This window comes from Prionailurus viverrinus, chromosome B3 (genome assembly GCF_022837055.1).
Source record: "Prionailurus viverrinus isolate Anna chromosome B3, UM_Priviv_1.0, whole genome shotgun sequence".
NCBI lineage: Eukaryota > Metazoa > Chordata > Mammalia > Carnivora > Felidae > Prionailurus > Prionailurus viverrinus.
Window position 1 is genome coordinate 25,560,910 of NC_062566.1, and position 23,691 is coordinate 25,584,600.

The window sequence follows — 23,691 nt, forward strand, 5'->3', positions numbered from 1 at the left end:
GCACAAGTCCCTCTACCTGCTTAGTGTACAGACTATAGAGTGCTTCATAGTTTGAGTTCGAGGGGAAATGGGATGTAGTAACTTCATTCGCTTTTCATTCTGTTTGCTGGTTCATTTATTCGTTTTTTATACTTCTGTTATTGTTTAAATTTTTTTGTCTTTGTTTTTGTTGTTTTCCTTCTCTTTTTTTTCGGATACAGAAAGAAAAAAATTATTTTTATTTTCTTTTTTTAAATTTTTTAAACATTTTTTTTACTTTATTTTTTAAAATTGTTTATTCTTTCATTTTATTTCAGTTTATCCTATTTTATTCTATACATTTTAAAATTGTTAAATGTTTTCTTAATTTTTTGTCTTTTCTTTCTTTTCTTTCCCTTTTTTCTCTATTCTATCAAGCTTCTTTCAACAAGCAGACCAAAATACACCTAGGATCTAGCTTCCTTTTTTGAATTTTTGTTTTGCTTTAAATTTTTTTAATTTTAATTTTATTTTTTTCTTCCTCCAAAATGACAAAACAAAGGAATTCACCCCAAAAGAACAGGAAGAAATCACTGCTAGGGGCTTAATCAACACAGATATAAGCAAGATGTCTGAATTGGAATTTAGAACCACAATAATAAGAATACTAGCTGGAGTTGAAAAAAACATAGAATCCTTTTCTGTGGAGATGAAAGAAGTAAAGTCTAGTCAGGATGGAATTAAAAATGTTATAACCAAGATCAAATGGATGCCTGGACAGCAAGGATGGATGAATAAGAGCAGTGAATCAGCAATATAGAAGACAAAATTATGGAGAATAATGAAGTAGAAAAAAAAGGGAAACAAAGGCAAAAGAGTACGTCACAAGACTGAGAGGACACAGTGACTTATTAAAAAGGAATAATCTCTGAATCACAGGAGTCCTAGAAGATGAAGAGAGAGAAAAAGGGGCAGAAGGTTTATAGCAGAAAATTTTCCTAATCTGGGGAAGGACACAGACATCAAAATCCATGAAGCACAGAGAACTCCCATTAGATTCAACAAAAACCAACCATCACCAAAACATATCATAGTCAAATTCACAAAATACACACACACAGAAAGGATTATGAAAGCAGCAAGGGAAAAAAAAAGTCCTTAACGTATCAGAGAAGCCAGATCAGGTTTGCAGCAAACCCATCCACAGACACGTGGCAGGCCAGAAAGTAGTAACAGGATATATTCAAAGTTCTGAATCAGAAAAAGATGCAGCCAAGAATTCTTTATCCAGCAACACTGTCATTCAAAATAGAAGTAGAGATAATGAGTTATCCAGACAAACAAAAACTAAAGGAGTTTGTAACCACTAAACAAGCCCTGCAAGAAATGTTAAGGGGGACCATTTGATGGGAGAAAAGACAAAAACAAACAAACAAACAAACAAGCAAAAAAACACCAAAAGCAACAAAGACTAGAAACAACCAAAGAACGTCACCAGAAATACCAGCTCTATAGGCAACACAATAGGACTAAATTCATATCTTTTAGTACTCACTCTAAATGTCAATGTACTAAACACTCCAATCAAAAGACAAATGGTATCAGCATGGATAAGAAAACAAGACCCAACTAGATGCTGCTTACAAGAGACCTATTTTAGACCTAAAGACATCTGCAAATTGAAAGTAAGGGGATAGAAAACCATCTATCAAGCTAGTGGTCATCAAAAGAAAGCTAGAGTAGCCATACTTACATCAGACAAACTAGATTTTAAAATAAAGACTGTAACAAGGGATGAAGAAGGGCATCATATCATAATTAAGGGTTATATCCATCAAGAAGATCTAACAATTAAAAATATTTATCCTCCCAATGTGACACATCCAAATATGTAAATCAATCACGAAAATAAAGAAACTCACTGATAATAATACCATAATAGTAGGGGACTCAACACCCCACTTAGAGCAATGGACAGATCATCTAGGCAGAAAATCAATAAGGAAACAATGCTTTGAATGACACACTGGACCATATGGAGTTAACAGATATATTCAGAACATTTCACCCTAAAGGAGCAGAATACACATTCTGCTTGAGTGCACATGGAACATTCTCCAAAACAGATCATATACTGGGACACAAATCAGCCCTCAACAAGTACAAAAAGACAGAAAACATACCTTGCATATTTTTGGACCACAACACTATGGAATGAAATCAACCACAAGAAAAAACTTGGAAAGATCATGAACACTTGAAGATTAAAGACAACTACTAAAGAATGACTGGGTAAACCAAGAAATTAAAGAGGAAATTAAAAAGTACATGGAAGCCAATGAAAAAGGAAACATGACAATCCATAACCTCTGGGATGCAGCAAAGGTGGTCATAAGAGGGAGGTATATAACAATTTAGGCCTTCCTAAAGAAGGAAGAATGGTCTCAAATACACAGCCTAACCTTACAGCTAAAAGAGGTAGAAAAAGAACAGCAAATAAAGCCCAAAACCAGCAGAAGAAGGGAAATAATAAAGATGAGAGCAGAAATCAATGATATAAAAAAAAAAAAAAAAAGAAAAAAAAAAGGTAGAACAGATCAATGAAACCAGGAGCTGGTTCTTTGAAAGAATTAACAAAACTGATAAACCCCTAGCTAGACTGATAAAAAAGAAAAAGGAAAGGACCCATAATAAATAAAATCATGAATGAAAGAGGAGAGATCACAACCAACAGTGCAGAAATACAAACAATATTAAGAGAATAATATGAGCAATTATATGCCAATAAAATGGGCAGTCTGGAAGAAATGGACAAATTCCTAGAAAAATATAAACTACCAAAACAGAAACAGGAAGATATAGAAAATTGGAACAGGCACATAACCAGTAAAATCAAATCAGGAATCAAAAATCTCCCAACAAACAAGAGTCCAGGGCCAGATGGCTTTTCAGGGGAATTCTACCAAACATTTAAAGAAGAGGTAACATCTGTTCTTTTAAAGCTGTTCCAAAAAATACAAATGGAAGGAAAACTTCCAGCCTCATTCCACGAGGCCAGCATTACCTTGATTCCAAAACCAGACAAAGGCCCCACTAAAAAGGAGAACTACAAATTTCCCTGGTGAACATGGATGCAAAAATTCTCAACAAGATACAAGAAAACCAGACCCAACAATACATTAAAAGAAGTACTGACCACAATCAAGTAGGATTTATTCCTGGGATGACAGCTTATACAATATCCACAAAACAATCAATGTGAGACATCACATTAATAAATGAAAGGATAAGAACCACATGATCCTCTCAATAGATGCTAAAAAAGCTTTGACAAAATATAGCATCCTTTCTTGATAAAAAAAAAAAAACAAACCCTGAAGAAAGTAGGGACAGAAGAATCATACCTCAAGGTCATAAAACCATATATGAAAGACCCACAGCTAATATCATTCTCAATGCAGAAAAACTGAGAGCTTTTCCCTGAAGGTCAGAAACATGACAAGTCTATACACTCTCACCACTGTTATTCAACATAGTGTTGGAAGTCCTCACCTCAGCAACCAGACAACACAAAGAAATAAAAGGCATCCAAAATGGCAAGAAGGAAGTCAAACTTTCACTCTTTGCAGATGACATGATCCTCTATGTGGAAAACTCAAAAGACTCCACCAAAAAACTGCTAGACATGATACATGAATTCAGCAAAGTCACAAGATATAAAATGAATGTATAGAAATCAGTTGCATTTCTATATACCAATAACGAAGCAGCAGAAAGAGAAATCATGGAAGCTATCCCATTTACAATTGCACCAAAAACCATAAACCTATCCAAAGAGGTGAAAAATCTATACACTAAAAACTATAGAAAGCTTATGAAAGAAATTGAAGACACAAAGAAATGGAAAAAAAATTCCATGCTCATGGATTGGAAGAACAAATACTGCTAAAATGTTGATACTACCCAAAGCAATCTACATATTCAATGTAATCCCTATCAAAATAACACCAACAGTCTTCACAGAGCTAGAACAAACAATCCTAAAATTTGTTTGGAACCACAAAAGACCCTGAATAGCCAAAGAAATCTGGAAAAAGAAAACCAAAGCTGGAGGCATCACAATTCTAGACTTCAAGCTGTATTTCAAAGCTGGAATCATCAAGACAGTATGGCACTGGCACAAAAATGGACACAAAGATCAATGGAACAGAACAGAGAACCCAGAAATGAACCCACAAACATATGGCCAACTAATCTTTGACAAAGCAGGAAAGAATATCCTATGGAAAAAAAGGCAGGCTCTTCAGCAAGTGGTGTGGGGAAAACTGGACAGCGACATGCAGAAGAATGAACCTGGACCACTTTCTTACACCATATATAAAAATAAACTCAAAATGGATGAAAGACCTAAATGTAAGACAGGAAACCATCAAAATCTTAGAGAAGAAAACAGGCAAAAACTACTTTGACCTCGGCCGCTCCAACTTCTTAGTTGACATATCACCAGAGGCAAGGGAAGCAAAAGCAAAAGTGAACTATTGGGACTTCATCAAGAAAAAAAAAAGCTTCTGCACAGCAAAGGAAACGATTCGCAAAACTAAAAGGCAAGTGACAGAATGGGAGAACATATTTGCAAATGACATATCAGATAAAGGGTTAATATCCAAAATCTATGAAGAACTTATCAAACCCAACAGCCAAAAAACAAATAATCTAGTGTAGACATGGCAAAAGATATGAATAGACACTTTTCCAAAGAAGACATCAGGTAGCTAACAGATAAATGAAAAGATGCTCAACATCACTCATCATCAAGGAAATACAAATCAAAACCACAATGAGGTACCACCTCACACCTGTCAGAATGGCTAAAATCAACTCAGGCAACAAGAGATGTTGGCGAGGATGTGGAGAAAGGGGAACCCTTTTGCACTGGTGGTGGGAATGCAAACTGGTGCAGCCACTCTGGAAAACATACACAGGTTCCTCAAAAAATTAAAAATAGAACTACCCTACGACCCAGCAATTGCACTACTAGGTATTTATCCACGGGATAAAGGTGTGCTGTTTCAAAGGGACACATGCACCCCAATGTTATAGCAGCACTATTGACAACAGCCAAAGTATGGGAAGAGCCCAATGTCCACTGAGTGATGGATGGATAAAGATGTGGTATATATATACAATGGGATATTACTCAGCGATCAAAAAGAATGAAATCTTGCAATTTGCCACAACTTGGATAGAACCAGAGTGCATTATGGTAAGTGAAATAAGTCAGAGAAAGACAAATATGATTTCATTCATATGTGGAATTTAAGACACAAAACAGATGAATATACAGGAAGGGAAGCAAAAATAATAATAAAAAAAAAACAACAGGGAGACAAACCGTAAGAGATTCTTACAAAGAACAAACTGAAGTTTGCTGGAGGGGTGTTGGGTGGGGAGGATGGGCTAAATGGGCAAGGGGCATTAAGGAGGACACTTGTTGGGATGAGTACTAGGTGTTATATGTAAGTGATGAATCACTAAATTCTATCCTGAAATCATTATTACACTAAAAAAAAAAAAATGATACAAACAGCAAAAGGGGCTCCAGATTTAACTGTACAGCTATTCATTTGGCTTGTGTGATATTCAATTTAAAGTCAACAGGCGGGTGACTGGGTGGTGCAGTTGGTTAAATGTCCGACTCTGATTTTGGCTCAAGTCATGATCTCACAGTCTATGAGTTCAAGACCTGTGTTGGGCTCTGCACTGACCATGAGGACTCTGTTTGGGATTCTCTCTGCCCCTCCCTCTCTCTCTGGCCCTTTCCTGCACGCGCTCGCTCTCTCTCTCTCTCTCTCTCTCTCAAAATAAACTTAAAAAAAAAAGTCTTCATAAAAAGAATAAAGTCAATAGGCATGATACAAACCCTATCTAAACTTTCCAAATTAAAGGGTTTCAATTCTGATTTTGTTACTTAACTAGATATGTGATCTTGGGCAATTTATTTATTTCTCTGATCCTCAGTCTCATCTTTAAAATAGGAATAATACCAAGTATATCACACCTGGTTACTGTGAATTAAAGGAGCTAGCTCATGTAAAGGCCCTTTGACGGTCTGGCATATACTTAGTTCCCTTCTCTAATCTCTTTAACTTCTGGGAAATAAAGAATGCTTTTTTCTCCTTTTACTTTATCAGAAAAATTCCTGAAATTAAATGCATGGGGTCCTGGTCCTCAAATTCATTTATCAGCAGTTGTGCAACAACTAAACTGAAATAAAATAAGGGGTATTGTGACCTAATGGAAGGCAAATGAGGTTTGGAGTCAACAAATCTGAATTTGAATCCCAGCCTATCTAAGAGCTTTAGACCTTGAGCAATTTACCAAACCTCTCAAAGCTTCTCATCTGAAAATGAGACTATTATCTAGCAATTTAGCATTCTGCCTTTCCTAGTCACAGAAACATGGCAAATACTTTGAAAGGGGCATGTCTTTGTCATCTTTGTCTCTTCCATACCAAGGCAAGTTTCAAAATTATAAGATTTGATGCTGGAATAAGACAAGACATTGATAAAAAGAGATTTAACACTGCAATAAATGTGTTACATCATGAAAAGAAAACGTACAAACCCAGTTTAACTGGTTCCAACTCTAGGCATTATGTCATTGCTTCCTTTTCTTTCCTTAGGAGTGGACCTCAAATATTCTTTTCCTACAGGAAGATGGAAAGTGGGAAATACATATTAGTGAAGGTTATCTGAGTCATACTTTAAAACTGAGCATTCTTTTTTTTTTTAATTTTTTTTTTCAACGTTTTTATTTATTTTTGGGACAGAGAGAGAGCATGAACGGGGGAGGGGCAAAGAGAGAGGGAGACACAGAATCAGAAACAGGCTCCAGGCTCTGAGCCATCAGCCCAGAGCCTGACGCGGGGCTCGAACTCACGGACCGCGAGATCATGACCTGGCTGAAGTCGGACGCTTAACCGACTGCGCCACCCAGGCGCCCCTAAAACTGAGCATTCTTTAACATACCTTTAGGCAGAGTCAAACTGTTACACATTCTATTTAGTGGACTTGTTTTTAAGTGATGACATAACTAAGAGGTATTTTAGTTTAGAAAGTACTATTGTTTAAGTAGCCAGAAAAGTAACCTTACCACAAAAAATTACTTTCAATGAACAACAATACCTTTGTTAAAGATAACTACACAGGATAGGATTGCATGAAGTACTGTAGTTCATTACATTATGCAAAAATATTTCTACAACTAAGTTCTTAATCTTCTGGGTAAAGGGTAAGCCGTGAGATATATAAAACTATGAGACTCTAGTGAAAGCTATGAACTGCATCTCCTGAAAAAGGCACATACATGAATCATATTTTACATATAATTTCAGTCGAGTCATTAAACCCAGTCATCTATCCTGAGAATCTCTAAAACCTGTTAGTAGACTCCAAGGAACCAGTTTTTGAGTTTTCAAAATAATGGATTTACAAGATTTTAGAACCTGAAGCAACTTGGCAACCATGTAATCCAAACTGCTAATAGAAAAATAAAGAAATACTGGCCCAGAAAGATGAAAAGAATTAAGTAAAGCCTTAGTCTACTCAGGAACAGAGGTGTCCAATTATTATGCTAATGTACATAAGACTGACCATGCAAAATTTAGTATATAGCAGTGCCTTTGGGTTAGAAGAATTCTCACAATAGAACCCAAAGAGGAGACTTCCATATGGTCTTTTGGCCCAAACATTACTGATAGTTAAGAGAGTGAATTTTGGAGTTCTATATAAATGTGAAAAAGTTGATCAAGTCACTTAACCTGTCTCAAAAATAAATAAAAACATTAAGAAAAAAAAAATTTTTTTTTAAATAATAAATTTCCTGGTGCGCCTGGGTGGCTTCGTCCGTTAAGCATCCAATTCTTGATTTCAGCTCAGGTCATGATCTTGGGATCATGAGATCAAGTCCCAAGCCTAGGATATATATTCTCTCTCTCTCTCTCTCTCTCTCTCTCTCTCTCTCTCTCTCTCTCTCTCTCTCCCTCCCTCCCTCCCTCCCTCTCCCACTTGTGCTTTCTTTAAAAAAAAAACAGGGGCGCCTGGGTGGCGCAGTCGGTTAAGCGTCCGACTTCAGCCAGGTCACGATCTCGCGGTCCAGGAGTTCGAGCCCCGCGTCAGGCTCTGGGCTGATGGCTCAGAGCCTGGAGCCTGTTTCTGATTCTGTGTCTCCCTCTCTCTCTGCCCCTCCCCCGTTCATGCTCTGTCTCTCTCTGTCCCAAAAATAAATAAATGTTAAAAAAAAAATTTTTTGGAAAAAAAAAATTAAAAAAAACAAAAAAAAAATAGAATAGATTAAATAAATAAATAAATAAATAAAATTCTTGTCTGCAACAACATGGATGATCTAGAGTATAAAGCTAAGTGAAATAAGTCACTCAGAGCCAAATGTCATATGATTTCACTCATGTGAAATTTATGAAATAAAACAAGCAAAGGGAAAAAGAGACAATCCAAGAAACAGACTCTTAACTAGAGAACAGATGGTTACCCTAAGGGGAGGTGGGTAGGGGGGAATGGGTAAAATTTATGATGGGGATTAAGGGTACACTTATCATGATGAGCACTGAGTAATGCACAGAATTGTTAAATCACTACAATGTATACCTGAAACTAATATAACACTGTATGCTAATTGTACTGCAATTAGAATGTTTAAAAAGTATTACTTAAAAAATATTTCTTGTCAAGTCATGAAATTAGATATAATATGAAATAAATCTCTAAGTAAATGAGATGCTTTCCAGTTCAACAAAATAAGTGGCAAACATTTACTGAGTATTTTCTACATAATGTACTATTCAAGGTGTTACTGAGGATATAGAAAAGATCAAATTGTCCTTCTTTAAGAGAAATTATGGCAAGATAGAGCTTTTCCTTCTCATTTCCATCTTGGGTTCCATTTTTTTCCTTCTTTCCTTAGGGTTCAACTTTTTTGCCCACATTCTCAGAGTTCCCAGCAGGACTAGGAGGACCCTGCACATGATAACTCCTAATTTTGATCTTTCACCTGAGCCTCAGACCCCCATGTCCTGCTGGGTTTTTTGGATGTTTCCACCTGAATATACCATAGGTAAAAACTCAGTATGTTCAAAACTGAGCTTTTCATCTCTTCCTAAAATTGATCCCTTCTTTAAATTCCCTGTTCTGGTTAACAGCACCATAGCCACTTAGACACATGAAAAGTCCAGCAATAATTACATTTCACCAATCACCTTCAAGTCTCATTGATTCTTACTCTAAATGCTTTCTAAGACTACTTTCTCAACTCCATCCCAATCAATAGTACCCAAATCCAGGTCACTATCTCTCAATATAACCAATTCAGTTATCTAACCAGTCCACTTTTATCCTACTTCAGAGTCAATTATTATACTGCTGCCAAAATGATCCCTCTAAAATGAAAATCCTGCCACATCATTCACCATCATATGTCAGACCTTTCAAGGACTTATCCATAGAATGAAGTTAAAGTTCACCCACAGAATAAATGGACAGTGTGGCATGTGAAGTACTCAATGACCTCGCTGATGCCTATCTCCTCAGCTTCACTTCCTATCTCCCACTTCATCACACCACAGCCACACTGAATCTCATGTGTTCTCATGCTGGTCTTTTGCCAATATATTCTTACAACCTTTGCACGCATTGGCAATTCCTACTTGTTCTTAAGATTCAGGTCCAGGATCACTTCCTCTGAGAAGCCTGTTCAGAGCATGCTTCCCTACCCGCCAAGCTCACACAGCACCACAATAAGCAAGCGGGAGATATTTGTTACACTGAACAAAAATGAAACTAAGCAAACTAATGACACAGCAGCAAGTAAGTTATAAATATAAAGCCAGCAAGAAGGGAAACTAGATAGATTTCAGTGTTTCTTTGGAGAAAAAAGGTCTTGATCTGAGGAGTAATTGTTCAGAGTGTTGAAGAGAAGAAATGAAAGTATTTGAGTAAAAATAGAGATGGAAATGAACACATTTAGAAGTGAAATGTGTACAGTAAGGCTGGAGGGATAGTAAACACCAAATATAAACTCGTGAATGTTACCATCCTTTAAAAAAAAAAAGGTTTAGGGACCACAGCTGATAAATCACCAGACTTTTGAAACAATTTTCTCTGAAACTATACAGTATAGTTGCCATTTACAGACACTACTTTACACTTGCATTAGAGAGACATTAGTTTAGATATTTTCATTTTTTAGTTAATGCCCTGTAATCTTACAGGTTTAAGAAAATACTCATGCTTAATTAGCATGTACTGAAGAACTTTATATAAAATCCTGAAATTATAATCTTTATATTGCATGACAGTTTGCTGAAATTGGATAAGCTAACATAGACTCAGGTAGGTCAAGAGCTAGTCGACCTTATTAAATAATCTTTATTATTAGAACATTAGATTATTCCAAGTCAGCAGAAGAAACTGAAAAATATAGGGAGCTTAATGTTCATTTCACAGAGGAATTCAACTGTAAATGTTTTGTTCTCTGAATGCAGGATAATTAAAGAATATCAATCTTGAAACTTAAATACACTAGTCATAGTGCAGACGAAGAACAGATCTATGAGGTATTCCCATATGAAAAGTGAAGATTAAGGTCACCTACCAAGAATAAGAAGAGGGAAAAATAATTGTCATCCCTGAACTACACTTAATGACAAAATCTACTGCTTGCAGTGAAGATAGAGAACACTCACTCTGATACATTAGCTAGAAGGCCACACAATTAGTCAGAAGGGGATCAAGTTAGAAGCATAAGCAGCACAAGTAAATCAGTCAACCCAAACTGAATCATCTCTAAATGGAGTTCTGTATCATTTTTATTTTATATATTTAACTATATAGCTGCATAAGATAATAACAACCCAAGGCATATCTTCTTTATCAAAAAGAAAGATGATTAGGAAACAGATACCTGCTGACAAAGCACAGAAGTACTTGGAGTGTTAAAAGTCATTTGCATGGAGTTGTATGTCTTCTTGTCCTTGACTCTGTAAATGCCAATTCCTTGTTTTCAGGTTTGCAGACAGTAAAAAGTGAGATACAAAGCTGAATATTAATTCTCAAGATAACACTGATGTTATGTCAGAAGATATGGGTAATTCTCACTCTCACATAATACCTGTCATTTTAAAATGCCCCTACTGAAATGAACCAACATTCGTGAATGCAAGGCTAAAAAACCCTTTTGAATGTTGTATTCAAGCAAACTGACAGATATGAACGCACAAACACTCGTCTTCGATTATGAAATCCCCTCACACATAAACATCATTGTAAAATAAATTTCTGTCAGAGAAGAGGGACTGCAAATGTTGCAAGCTTGCTAAAGAGAGTAACACCAAGCTATAAAAGAAGCTGGCAGCCCGAGAATATGACAACCACGTATGCTCAAGTGTGCTGCAGATGATCATTTAGATGCTGTCAGCCAATGTCAGCTGAATTTCTTCAATACTCCATTTTATTGAAAAACCCCTCTGGCTTAGGGAAGGAATATAGACTCATCTATCTGATCTAAAACAGCAAACTGTTTTTGTCTGGTATGTATTTATTTTTCAACAAGAAGAGAGAGTTCTATATTTCTTGTGATCATAATCTTACCCATACATTGGGGCTAATGTCTGCACTGTACAAATGTAAAAATTATTCATTAAAAAAATAGCAGATTTTATATACATACACAGCCAATTCTCGATATTTGTGAGAATTTGTAGTAGTTATGTTCTATAGTTCCCACAAACAATGAATCAGTGAATACTGTGCTTCTATTGCTTCCAGGAAATGAAAAATACAGGGTTAAGTTCTTATAAGCCTCTGATTACATTTTCACTGACCGATCATTACACAAAGTTTGTTTTATGTGTATTTCTGTGTAAAAAACATCTTATTTAATATATATTGTTGATTCATTAAAATTGAACTCAACAGCATAATTCATGACTGAACAAAGTTTATCTAACACACATATAGTCTCCATAGGGCATATCACAACCCTGTTGTATTTAGTAACACTACACATCACTTCAGCACATTTGGAGGACAGCATAATCACCCCAAAAAGGCACAAAAATTATGAAAAATGTGGCACTAAGGAGACTGCAAAAAGAACACTAGATTACAATATGAGAGTTAAAACAAGAAGGCAAATGTCACCTTGTTCAACCTCAGCTAAAAATGTACACAGCAGGCAACTCATTTAAGTCATCTCTGTACCTAACGTGGGGCTTGAACAGGATCAAGAATCCACACACTCCACTGACTGAGCCAGCCAGGTGCCCCCAGGTAATTCACTTTTTCACCGCTCTTGAGTATATCTACAAATGACTGTGAAAGAACCATAATTATTGATTTGGGGGTTGCAAATAAACTTTAGCAAGCAGATAAATTTGCAAAAATGAAAGCCATGAATAAAGAGGATCAACTAGCATGTGTGTGTGTGTGTGTGTGTGTGTGTATGAATGTGTATGTGTATATACACCTGTGGCATATGAAATATGTGACAGGAAAGACAAGTTGTGGAACTCTCTAGTATGACACTCTCCTAAGGTCCATTCCTATATTTCCACTTGGCATACTGGATACCTCTACCTGAATGTACTATCAGCACTTCAAACTTAACAGACCAAGTTCATCTTCTGTGCTTATCCCAAACCTGCCTTCTGGTATGTCACTACTCAAGTCACTGCAACTCTGACTCCTTTCTCCATATCCCAGCCAGGCACCAAATCATATTGTTTCATCCTCTAAAATAGCTCTTAAAGTTGATCTCTCCCCGACCCAAGCCCACTACAATTATCACTAAATGCCTTTCTATCATTTGAACCATTAGCACAGTTTTACCATCTTCTCTATTCCCTACTCCAAAATCAAAGGCTATATTACAGTCAGTGTTATTTTTCCAAGACTTAATCATACTTTCACTTCTTGGTACCTATATAATGAGTTTCAAATTTCTTGGTTGTGATACACAATGCTTTTTCTGGCACCAAATCATCCCTGTAGATTCATCTACTGTCACTCATCTCTCATAAACTCTATAGCCACAATAATATATTTTCCATTCTTTGAATATATCATGTTTTTTAAAGATCCTTTATACATGTTAGAAATGCCACTAACAATGCTCTTTCTTCCATTCTTTACCTGCCCTTAAAGCCTCTGCTGATGTCACTTCCTTTATGAAGACTTTCCTGATCAGCCTCTACTTCCACTTCAGGCCAAGTTAGTCACTATATTCCCTGTGCTTCCATAATATCTTCACATACTTCTATTATAGAATTCCTTAACTTGGTAAGGGAGGAAGTACAAGAACGTACAAGGTTGGCCAAATAGTGATTACTAATGTAGCTGAGTGATGCAGATTCATTATACTATCATTACTTTAGTGTGTATGCTAAATTTCCACTAAAGGAAAGTTAAAAAAAAAAAAAGTCAAGAGAGACAGAGACAGAAGGAGAGAAAAAATATTTTACTATAAGTAATTGAAAATCTGACTTGTGTGTGACTTAAACAAATATGGCATTAACTTTTTTCCCCAGATAAGAAGTCTAGAAGTACTAGTCTAGGGTCATTACTGAGGCTCAAGAAGATCATCAAAGACAAAGTCTCTATCTTTTTCCTCCATTAAGTGTGTTGATTTGTTGCTTCAAAGCCACTTGTAATAGATGCTGACATTCTCTTTGTATTCAAGGCAGGAAAAAGGATAGTGCAAAGTCACATCTTTACCTCTTTAACAGGAAAAACAAAAATGTTTTTCAGTGCCCTCAGCAAACAGCTTGTAATACATTTCCCACAAGCTGTTAAGTCATCCAACAGTGCCTTATGGCCTGATCCTCTTTGAAGGCAGAGACTATTTTCGTACTTCGGTAAGCAATCCAGTACCTAGCATACAGAGGTACTTTGTATCTAATTAATGTATGAATCTAATAAAGGAAACAATAATATGTATAATAACACAAGAACTCCACTTTGCTAATTTTCTTTATAAAAGCAATATAACAAAAAGTGCTCTAACACTTGCCAATGCTGTACAAATAAGGAACTACTTAGTATAGTAGTTTGACATCCACTATCATGAGATGTTTTACTGTTCTCTTTGTAGAGGACCAGACAGAAGATTAACAAAAAATCAAGAGACCTGAATTTCTGTCTACACAAAACAATCTTGATGAAACTCAATTACTTGGAGGTAATGTTTATTAATTTCTCAGGGTTGTTCTGAAGATAAGAGAAATATAAACAATATGAAAGCACAGTGAAATGTATAAAACAGTATAAACACATGCATTAAAAATGCACTGAAAAAAATAAATAAAAATAAATGCAATGGTTCTATTAAGTCTTGGGAGGAAACTTAGTTATGTACCATGCATAAAGATATATGCCATCTGGCACATCAACAATATGAATTAAAAATTAAACACTATTAATATCTAGTATGGATGCTAAACATAGTTAGATGAGTTTCTGCATTTGGCCCTGGTTCTTTCATGGCTATGGAGAAGTAAACTAACTGTAGCTTACATTTATACCTCACTAAGGAAAAAATGCTTTACAAAATAAAATTGGTGCCTTGATGCAATTATATATCCACAAACTGAAAAGTAGGATATGATAAACAAACTGGTTAACACAGAATAGTTGACACCAAATCCCAATTAATCACTTAATAATTAACTACCAATAAATGAACAGTACTAAAGTAGGCCAAGGTCCTAAAGCACTTCCAAGTTAAATCAAGTGAGAAATAAAAGAGTAGAAGCATTGAATATTAATTTTCCTCTGACTTTAATAACCTTGATTGAGCTTATAAATACTTTTCAGGGTTACCTTATGGCTCATACATACAGAGGCAACACTGATGGTCAGAAATATTTCCGATAAATGATAATTTCAATGGCCTGTTTTCTAAATTTGTACTAAGTTGTATATTTCCTAACCTGTTAGAGTGTTGTATCAAAATAAGCAGTAGGTATATACAACAAAACATAGTAGCCAATACTAAGGAAGAGAAAAATGACAGTTCTAAGTCAAGAGAATCTCTACAGACTGTTATATTAAGAACTGATGTGTCTTCACTTTTATTAGATTTGTAGACAATAGTTTCATTAGTTTCAATAGTTTCATTTAAGCAGAAACTATTCTCCATGTAGCTTACCATGGAATTATTAATGCTGAAAACTGACTCATCTTAATACAAAAAACTACACATCAAGACTGTAGGCCAGTAAATTCCAGGAGAACACCGCATAAAGCATCATTAGGTCATAAATAGAACTGAAAATTTTCAACATATCAGACTTATCTCACAGTTATTTTCTAAAGGAGGAACATCCAATAAGAAACCAAAATGTTAGAATAGTAAGAATGAGCTTATGCTTTATAGTTGTAGCCACCCAGTTTCAAATAAATCAATATTTGTTTTTAAAAGGGAAGAACAGAATGTTTCTCTTCCTGTTTTATTTGCATATATAGCTTTAACAGCTAAAACTTCAACAGTGGGTATTTCTCCTACAAAGAATTTGGCATACCTGAAGTAAGCAATAAATTATTTGTCAATGTTATAAAAATAAAAGTCATAAACGATACGTTTACAATGAGAGCTATTTTAATTTTTTTTTTAATTTTAGGGAGAGAGTTGCACACACGTGTGAGCAGTGGGGGGGAGGGATATCATTGAGATATTGATAGGATTGCTTTGATCATCTGTTGTTATGATATCCATTAAACTCAAAGTGATCCACAGATAATCAAAGCAATCCTATCAATATCTCAATGGTATCTTTTGGAGAAACAGAAAAATTCATCCTAAAATTTGTATCAGATTTCAAGGGACCCTAAACAGCCAAAACAAGCACGAAAAAGAAGAATAAAACTGGAGAACTAATACTTAATGACTTCAAAACACTATAAATTAAAAAAAAAAAAAAAAGAACGGCAACAGAATAGAGAGCCCAGAAATAAAGTTTCACATAAATGGTCAAATAATTTTTGACAAGGGTGCCAAGACTATTCAACGGACAAAGGAAAGTCTTTTCAAAAAATGGTGCTAGGAAAACCGGATATCCACATACAAAAGAATGAAGATGGAGCTTTACCTAACACCATAGACAAAACCTGACTCAAAATAGGTCAAAGACCTAAATGTAAAGCCTAAACCTATAAAATTCTCAAAAGAAAACATAGGTTAAAGGCTTCACAACATTGGATTTGCCACTGATTTCTTAGATACAACATCAAAGGCACAGGTAACAAAGTGAAAACAATGAATTGGACTTCATGAAAATTTTAAAACTGTTGTGCAGCAAAACACACTGTGCACAAAGTCGCAACATTGGAGAAAATATTTGTGAACGATATATCTGGTAAGGGATTAACATCATAATACATAGAGAACTCCTAAAACTCAACAAAAAGAAATAACCCAATTCAAAACTGGGCAAAGGACTTGACTAGACATTTCCCCAAAGATATACAGACGGCCAGTAAGTACATGAAAATAAGTTATCATCACTGATTATTATGAAAATGCACATCAAAACGACAATGAGATACCACTTCACACCCATTAAGATGGCTACTATGAGAGAGAAAGAAAGAGAGAGAGGGAGGGAGGGAGGGAGGGAGGGAGGGAGGGAGGAAGGAAGGAAGGAAGGAAGGAAGGAAGGAAGGAAGAAATAAGTTCTGGTGATGATGTGAAAAAGGAAGGAAGGAAAGAAATAAGTTCTGGTGATGATGTGAAAAAACTGGAACATTTGTGCACTGCTGGTAGTAATTTAAAATGGTACATGCTGCTATGGAAAACAGAACAGTGATTCCTTAAAAATTAAAAATAGAATTAGCATATTATCCAGCAATTTACTTCTGACTATATACCCAAAAGAAGAGAAAGCAATGTCTTGAAGAGATACTGGTACAATGACAATTTACAGCAGCACGACTCACCAATGATAAATTGTGAAAGCCACTCAAGTGTCCGTTGACAGACAAATGAATACAGTGGAATATTATTCAGCCACAAAAAGGAAGGAAATTCTGCCATATGCTACCAACACAGATGAACAACCCTGAAGACATTATCCTAAGTGAAATGAGCCAATCACAAAAAGACAAATATTGCACAATTTCATTTATACAAGGTGCTTAAAGTAGACAGAATCATAGAGACAGAAAGAAGAATGCTGGATGTCAAGGGGAATGGGGAGTATTAGAAGGTGGAAGAGGGACTATATAAAGTATCCTCCAAAATGAGAAGGCATTTGGGGACCAAAAAAACAAAGCAGGCAATGCATACAATTCCCACAGAGTTTTATGCAGGGTAACTTACTGACAGGGAGGATTGGGCAGATGATGATCCAGAGCTGCAGTTATTTCCCAAAAAGTCTGGACCTCAGCCTACAGATTCTATACAGCAAGGGGACCCTGGGGACACCGTAGTGAAGTCAAGAGTTCGTGTGCATTTCAGAAGGTTTGCATGCACCTGACAGACCTTGTGATGACATCTGTGTGTCAGGAAAGGGAAAAACTATTTTATCTTTAACAAATTTACAGAGCACCAGAGTAAAGCCTTCCCACATTCCAGATGTGGTGGGAATTTTTAAGGCATGTATACTAATCTCCAAAGGGCCTGGGACACGTAGCCCCAAGAGAGGTCACAGAGCAGATGTAAACAAGATGAAAGACCAAAGATGGAGTCAGTATTGTCATCACTCCAGCAGAGAGTTACTGTTTAGGAAGTACAGAGCAGTTCTACAACATGAAAAGAGTTACAGAGATGGAAGGTGCTGATGGTTCCACATTATGAATGTATATAATGCCAACTATACACCTAAAATGGTTAAGATGGTAAAATTTATGCTAAATGTATTTTACCACAATAAAAAAATTAAGAAGGGGTAAGGGGTGGAGTAAATGGGCCATTGGGGAGTAAGAGGAAAATCTAAATGTCATGAGTAAGGGAGAAATGTAATAAAGAGGGAAGAAAATAAAAAAGAAAGGTAGACAGGGATAAAGAGTAGAATGGAGGGAGGGATTCTCTCTCTCTCTCTCTCTCTCCCTCTCCCTCCCTCTCTCTCTCTCTCTCTCTCTCTCTCTCTCAGACACACACACACACACACGCGCACACACACACACACACACACACACACACACACACACACGCATACTTTGAACTCTGACCCAAATCACCAAGTACTAACTACAGCATAGAGAATGCCTCCAGGATATCAATCACTGTCACATTCTTTTTTTTTTTTTTTTTTTTTTTATTTATTTTTGGGACAGAGAGAGACAGAGCATGAACGGGGGAGGGGCAGAGAGAGAGGGAGACACAGAATTGGAAACAGGCTCCAGGCTCCGAGCCATCAGCCCAGAGCCTGACGCGGGGCTCGAACTCACGGACCGCGAGATCGTGACCTGGCTGAAGTCGGACGCTTAACCGACTGCGCCACCTAGGCGCCCCAATCACTGTCACATTCTGATATCAAAGATAAAAATTTCAACTTGGTCTAAAATGACCAAATTGGGCTTAATCAGAAGTAATCAGCTGTAAATAATGCAAATCCAAAAGGTCCAGATCATGTTCCACTGTCATTTGCTATTAGGATATCAAATTCAATTTGGAAGATTTCAGTATGATTCGCTAAAGTTACGTCTCAGGATACACACAGAATGTGAGTGTTCCTTGGAGCACCTGACTTGATGGATACAATGGGCAAGTACTACTGCCATTCACAGAAATAAGCATATATTTCACAGTAGCTACTGAAAATCAATGTTTTCACCGCTTCAAATGGTCACAGAAGTAAAATATTCTAATTCAAAATCACTCCAAGCTGCAAATTTAAAAAAATGTATGTTCTTATAAACTTCTATTAATCATAAAGCTAAGTAATGTGTTACTAACAGCTGTGACTGCCTCTTCACTAAAGCCTGTGTCACTTTAGCTGACATAACAGCTCACTCTTCTTGGAGCAATTCAATCAATCACCCCATCAAATAGTCCCAGGTCAAGCAGGTGAAAATACTTTTAGTGTAGTAGGATGTCCCTACAGCTCTTTAAAATCTATAGGCACGCTCTACCTCAGCTGCCTCCTTCTGCCACTCTTGTGGTGTTGCTTGTATGCTCTCTCTTGGTGTGGACCCGGTACCTCTTTTGTGAAGCAGCAGCTGGGGAGACTCTGGTACTTGCCATGGCTGACAAAAAGCCCAAGGAAAGAGTCAAGAATGAGAACAACGATCATATTTGAAGGTGATAGGGCAGGATGGTTGTATGGCACAGTGTAAGATTAAGAGGCATATACCACTTAGTAAACTAATGAAAGCCTATTGTAAACAACAGGGTGTGTCATTGAGGCAGATCAGATTCTGATCTGATGGGCAGCCAATCAACAAAACAAACACACCTACCCTGTTGTCAATGGAGGATGAAGATACAATTGGTGTGTTCCAGCAGCAGACAGGAGGCATCTACAAAAAAGGGAACCTGCTACTTTACTCCAGAACTCTGTTCCTCCAGACCAAGAAGACACTCTCCATTACAAAACTGCAATTTGAGGGGTACCTGGGTGGTTCAGTCGGTTAAGCCTCTGACTTTGGCTCAGGTCAGGATCTCACAGTTAGTGGGTTTGAGCCCCACATTGGGCTCTGTGCTGACAGCTCAGAGCCTGGAGCCTGCTTCAGATTCTGTGTCTCCCTCTCTCTCTGCTCCTCCCCCTCTATCACTCTGTCTCTCTCGTTCTCAAAAATAAACATATAGGGCGCCTGGGTGGCTCAGTCGGTTAAGCGTCCAACTTCAGCTCAGGTCACAATCTCATGGTCCGTGAGTTCAAGCCCTGCATCGGGCTCTGGGCTGATGGCTCAGAGCCTGGAGCCTGCTTCCGATTCTGTGTCTCCCTCTCTCTCTGTCCCTCCCCTGTTCATGCTCTGTCTCTCTCTGTCTCAAAAATAAATAAACGTTAAAAAAAATTAAAAAATAAATAAACATAAAAATTAAAAAAAAAAAAAAAGAAAAGAAAATTGCAATTTGGTTCCACCACATCCTAGTATAGTTTTCTCTATTCTCTCATTTTCCCCTTCCCCATTTCTTTACTGTACATAAAGTAACTGTGTATGTGCACAAGCATACTGCATGTTTTTAACTAAATGGCCAATGGTACGTTTTGAGTAACATCAAATGGAGATGGGATAAGGGAAAATACTGGTCCCGTGAAAATACCTCCTTTCTCCATTAGTGGCATGCTCATTCATCTCTTATCTTTATACTCCAGTTATTTTGCTGTTACTCTTTAACAATAAAAGAACATAAAATCATTCTGTACTTTGTTTTATTGGAGAATTTTAATTTATTTCATTTGCTGTTATAAAACCAAGGACAATTTTATAACTTTTTTGTACATGTTACATGTAGGACAATATTTTTTTTAAGTTTATTTATTTATTTTGAGAGAGGAGAAGAGAATCTGAAGCAGGTTCCATGCTGTCAGAGCAGAGCCTGATGTCAGGCTCAATCTCATGAACCATGAGATCATAACCTGAGCAGAATCCTAGATAGTTTTCCCTTCAAGTCAAGTACCTTGTTGTTTAAATAAACTTGTTTAAAAACAATTAAATTTAATTTTAAAAACAAAATCTGTAGGCACATGAAATCTGAGGATAGGATGAAAAAAAAGGAATGGACTAGGTTTTTACCTCAAAGGTCCCAGTGCTACTGCTTTACAAAATTCACTGGATTCTAAGAATCCATGCTTTTTGAATTACAACAGATAAACAAATATTTGTGGGTATCACTATAGCCAATGGCATTGACAAAACTAAGTATACCCCAAATTTCAATTACAGGCATACTTCAGAAATAATGTGGGTTTGGTGCTGACCACCACAATAAATATCACAAAAAAGCAAGTCAAGTGACTTTTTTGGTTTCCCAGTGCATAAAAAAGTTAGGTTTACCCAATACCATATAGTCTATTAAGTGTGCAATGGCATTATGTCAAAAAACGAATAATACCTTATTGCTAGAAAAGGCTAACCATCATCTGAAGTTTCAACAAGTTGTAACAACTGATCACAGATCACCATAACAAATATAATAATGAAAAAGTTCGAAATATTGCAAGAATAAATAAAATGTGACACAGAGACAGGAAGTGAACAAATGCTGTTGGAAAAATGGCACCGATGGACTTGCTTAATGCAAGGTGTCACAAACCTTCAATTTGTAAAAAACGTAGTTATCTGCAAAGTGCAACAAAGCAATTGCAGTAGGTTGAATGGTGATATCCTCCCAAAATATGCCCTGTATTCCTGGCCCTTATTTTGTTTCTGTGCTGTTTCAGGTAATTATTATTTGTAAGGAAAACAAATGGATTGAATTAAGATGATTAAAGGAAAAAATGGTCCTTCAATTAAAAATTTTTTAAAACCCTAGAGTTGCTGATTTATTAATATTTAATGATTAAAGGTTACCCTCTTTTTCTCAACTATGCCTTTAAATAAAAACAAAATTTGATAGATTATACAGATGTCCTCATAAGTTTTGCACAACTTTTGTTTACCAATATCTTAATCACAAACTGGGACAATCGCAGAATATTTAAAGTAGGTCACCTAGCTGAAAATCACAAAGAATCCTAGCACAAAATTTAGCAGAAGAGTACTTGTTGCCTCTTTTCCTTTTAGTACTTTGATGATTGACCTCTTAAGATAAAGAAGTCTTTTCTTGGAAAACAAAAACTTATCTGCTATATTCTTCTTCATACATTGCACACTGTCCTACTTTGCTATATTTCAGCTCCTACAGGAAATCAGTACATGACATAACTCTCATTTCCTATAACCAAGACATCTGTACATCTGTGTGGGCCAAAGCAAAGAATTCAGATTTTAGAAGTTCAGATGTACCAATCTTGGCTTTGGGTGGAGTTGGGAGAAGATAGCTTGAATAAAAAGAAAATTGGTTGCAAAGGAGGAATTCTGCTAAAAACAGGCAGAATTTTGTATTTTTCTGCCAGCCACAGGACTTAACAATATTTTTAAAAATCTATGAGCTGAAAAGGATTTCTTGTATGAATTATACTAGGCAATGTACCATGTCAGTCACTCTCAGTTCGCCCCCAACTACTGGCAGCATAGTGGATTTAGTATCTGAGTTTTTCAAATGGCAATAGATTTCAAGAGTCCCTTTTAAAAGTGGGTAGTGACTGGGGCACCTGGGTGGCTCAGTTGGTTAAGTGTGTGACTTCGGCTTCGGCTCAGGTCATGATTTCACAGCTCGTGAGTTCGAGCCCCCCAACGGGCTCTGTGCTGACAGCTCAGAGCCTGGAGCCTGCTTTGGATTCTGTGTCTCCCTCTCTCTCTGCCCCTCCCCCCCTCCTCTCTCTCTCTCTCTTAAGAAATGAATAAACACTAAAATTTTTTTTAAATAAATAATAAAAGTGGGCAGTGATCACTGCAGCTATGTAATGTATGCTACATTTTTTAAACTGCAGCAAAGAAAATGAAATTGATTTTGTTATTTAATGATTAGGTTTCCTCCTTACTGTGTGATTTTAATCCAAGATTAACATGGGTAGCTTTCATTTACATTACATCCCAAATTCTCTATTAAGTAGAGAACAGGAATTGAGTAATATAGGCAAGACATTTACTTCTCACTCAAAGAGAAATTAATGCCAATAGTTTCCAATCTTTTTAGGATTATTCAACATTCATTTCACATCAAATATTTATTGAAACTAATGTATTACAGGTACTTTAATCAATTCCTTTTTTTAAACGTTTATTTATTTTGAGAGAGAGAGAGAGAAAGAGAAAGAGGAAGGGAGAGAAAGAATCCCAACCAGGCTCTGTGCAGTCACAGGTAGTGCTCGATCCCACAAACCTTGAGATCATGACCTGAGCCAAAATCAAGAGTCAGACACTTAACCCACTGAGCCACCCAGACGCCCCAGGTATTTTAATCAATTCTTCCATCATCCAAAGAACATAGCACTGTATTCAAAAAATATTAAGGTACTCTTCATCACATGGTTTTCAAAGAGGTAGATGTTAGTCTTATTGTTACGTTTTAGGCTTTCAACTTTTAAATGAAGAAAACTCAGCCATTTTAAAATAGTTTAACAACTGTACTACTGTAATTGTTGAAGATTCTAGCTATCTTCAATTTTAAACTAGACTAATACAGACCAAAGCTGTATTGTTGGTTTAGTAATGGTTATATATGTAACTAGCAACATAGGAGACAACAGTCATTTTCAGCAATTTTTTTGAAATTAAAAAACACAGTTATTTCAGGTTGATCACAACCATAAATCTACCCTTTGACTGAATTTATTAATGAAGAAACAGTCCTACAGTTCCATTCTTTGATATGTTAACTCCAACATTGAGAAGACCCAATAACTCCCTTATCATATTTCTTACTTAGATACTGATTGCTGGGTGGAATACAATGGGTTGACTGGTCCTTTAAAATTATCCTTTCTAAAATTCTTAATTCAAAAAGTATAAGGAGACCATATGCCTTAAGAGGTCAAGGATCATAGCCTAGGATAGCAGAATGGTATAGTCTAAATTCCATCATAAGATTCACCCTTTTCCTCATTATTGGTAGTTTCTCCTTAGTCAATGTTCTTGACTGTCCCTCCTTTGTGCTTCTCTGGTGTTAGCAGGGCCC

General features: G+C 36.4%; 1 protein-coding gene across 7 annotated transcripts in view; it reads right to left on the bottom strand.

Annotated features, from left to right (window-relative positions):
* The window catches only part of PEAK1 (pseudopodium enriched atypical kinase 1), a 316,915-nt gene that overhangs the window by 182,268 nt on the left and 110,956 nt on the right, over positions 1–23,691 (bottom strand). For 4 of the 7 annotated variants that reach the window (XR_007153014.1, XM_047862942.1, XM_047862943.1 and 1 more), the window contains one exon: positions 6,583–6,664. The exons of 2 other annotated variants lie outside the window; for them this stretch is intronic. The gene's annotated coding sequence lies outside the window, so the exon portion shown is untranslated. Of the gene's footprint in view, positions 1–6,578; positions 6,665–23,691 lie in introns of all 7 variants that reach the window. One more of the 7 variants, XM_047862944.1, reaches the window with a different exon arrangement.